The sequence below is a fragment of the Sinocyclocheilus grahami genome, unplaced genomic scaffold (assembly GCF_001515645.1).
Source record: "Sinocyclocheilus grahami isolate Dianchi unplaced genomic scaffold, SAMN03320097.WGS_v1.1 scaffold800.1, whole genome shotgun sequence".
NCBI classification, from domain to species: domain Eukaryota; kingdom Metazoa; phylum Chordata; class Actinopteri; order Cypriniformes; family Cyprinidae; genus Sinocyclocheilus; species Sinocyclocheilus grahami.
The window spans coordinates 13,316-16,035 of record NW_015505979.1 but is presented as its reverse complement, the minus strand read 5'-3'; the positions used below and the strand labels follow the sequence as shown (position 1 = coordinate 16,035).

Sequence of the window (2,720 nt, the reverse complement as noted above, 5' to 3'; positions counted from 1 at the left end):
CGTTTTTATGGTTTATTGTTTACGTAAAAAGGTGAGCTGATGAAGACGAGTTTATTCACTTTATATGCTTTAGACATGTAAAACATCCATGGTTCAAATCATTATTGGGTGCTTTAATAATATAATTGTGTATACATTACGTCATCGCATGATTACATAAACGAACTAGAGAATTAAACCAGTTCACGGGAAAGAATCAGATTTCCCTGAGGCTCTGGATTAGAGTTAATAATGTTGTAAATAATGTTCAGTTTCTTACACAGACTGATCTTTTCGCTTCATAAGACCTCAATATATCGCCAGGAGCCGTGGGTATTAATTTTGTGTTCCTTGATCTGCTTTTTTATTCTCAAAAACATTTTTAAAAGCTTTAACAAAAAGCAGCTTAAAAGGTCAGCCAGCTATTATCATTTCAATTATTGTGCCTTTAACCCCAACATTAGGGGTGCTTTTTACCACAAATACCATACTTTTACATATTCTTCTGTCACTGAAAAACTGAGTTTTTGTGCTACCAAGTGGTTCAGAGGAAAATAAAATCAAATGTGCCTTTTCCCCCGATAAGCCTTTAGCACTGTTGTACCCTACACATTAACTCAGTATTATTTGTAATGAATATCTTCATTTGTTCCTCCTGTAGACCACACATACACATCACAGATGCATCAATAAATGCATTTGTTTCAAGAATCCCTTCTCTAACTTTTTTTTTTTCTCTGAAGCTTCCAAGTATACATAATTATCGGTTATTGGTATCGGTGATAAATTATAGAATACCACAATATATTATAGAATATTTTTGCAGGAGCTTTTATTGATGGTCATTTTGTTTTTGTAATCTGGCTCTCAAAATTCATGCAAAGATTTATAGTTACAATTATTAATATATATACATATACGTATAGCGTCAGTAAGATTTAGTTTTTTAAATAATGCATCACAGTTTCCACAAAAATATTGTGCAGCACAACAGTTTTCAACATTGATAATAATCAGAAATGTTTCTCGAGCAGCAGATCAGCATATTATACTGATTTCTGAAGATCATGTGACACTGAAGACTGGAGGAATGATGCTGAAAATACAGCTGCACATCACAGAAATACATTACAGTTTAACAGAGATTCACACAGAACACAGCTGATTTAGATTCTAATAATATTTCACAATATTCCTGTTTTTACTGTACTTTTTATCATATAAATAAAGCTTTGGTGAACAAAACAGACTTCTCTCAAAAACATTACAAATCTTACAGACCCCAGACTTTTGAACTGTAGTGTACACGTAAAAAAGTAGTAGAAGTAAAAATAAACCCCTCAATATTAATATTTTAACTTGTCCTGCAGCATTTGTGCTACAGATGTGAATGACATCTCAAAATCTGCCCGCTTTCTATTACTTTTCTAAGAGACTGGACAATATTTGACTGGTGGACAATAAAACAAAGAAACTAAACTGCACTTGACTTGAGCCAGTAAGCATAAGCAAACACACAGAACACTTCAGTAACCGTATAGCAATGTCCAGACAACCAAACACAAACTGACTTATCCACAATCAAGCAGCACCCATACTGACTTCATGAATATAATATAATGTATGTGTGGTGTAAATGACGTAAAAATGCAAAAATAATTTATTTATTGTGCAACTTTTTTTTTTTAGGTTGATTTCATTTAATTTACTGCCTGCAATATAAGAGAAGCAAATACACTGAAGGTTGTAAACATTACTTTTTTCATTCAGAGAGCATTGTGTATCATCATGATTCGCAGACTGTAACCCGCTGCTGTCTTTGTGAATCTCTGAGGTGCAGCTCCGTTTAGCTTGTGTTTTGATGGATGAAGTGTCGCTCATGAACAGCAAACTCCCGTATCCCATTACACTGGACTCATCCATCCATTATGATAGACGGCAGCACAGCCTGTCGGTTCAATAATCAATACGGCTCAGCCGCTGTCAAACACTGCCATCAGGGCATCTTCACCACACTGAGAGGAGCCTTCTGACTTCAGACACACCACTAAAAGAGTGCATGTCCCTAACGTCCAGTCAGAGGAACGACAGCAGCATACATGAGAATGATGGAAACAGCAGCGACTAGAGAGGGACGTTTGATTCCTAGCAGACACTTCCAACAGTGCATTAGATGCACAAATCCCAATTCGCAAATTAAAGGGATAGTTCACCCCAAAAATGAAAAGTCTTTCAGACGATTCCAATCAGAGTTATATTAAAAACTGTCCTGGCTCTTCCAAGCTTTATAATGGCAGTGAATGTATGCCGAGATTTTGAAGCCCAATAAAGTGCATCCATCCATCATTAAAAGTGCTCCACACGGCTCCGGGGGTTAATAAAGGCCTTCTGAAGCGAATCAGTGTGTTTGTGTAAGAAACATAACCATATTTACACCTTTATAAACCATAATCTCTAGCTTCTGCTAACTGTCGTAAGCGTGTAGGATGTAAATTAATGACACTCAGGAAGTAGCATCATTTGGATCTTATAACATAAATCATCTAATTGTATATTAATTAAATCAGTGTTGACGTTGGCTGAGGTTCAGCGATTCAACCCTGTTACATAAGCTATTGTAAGTAATAAATTAATAAATAATTTGTATTCAAGAGTCAAGCGTTTTTGTCATTAACTAGGCTACATTTGCAACCAATCCATTTATATATATTTATGTATGTATATATATATATATATATATA

The 2,720-nt window shown here is 35.1% G+C and overlaps 1 protein-coding gene across 1 annotated transcript in view; it reads right to left on the bottom strand.

Moving 5' to 3' along the window:
• The window catches only part of LOC107561947 (VOPP1 WW domain binding protein), a gene marked incomplete at its 5' end in the record, with an annotated part of 34,847 nt that overhangs the window by 21,464 nt on the left and 10,663 nt on the right, over positions 1 to 2,720 (bottom strand). The gene's annotated exons all lie outside the window — the stretch shown is intronic.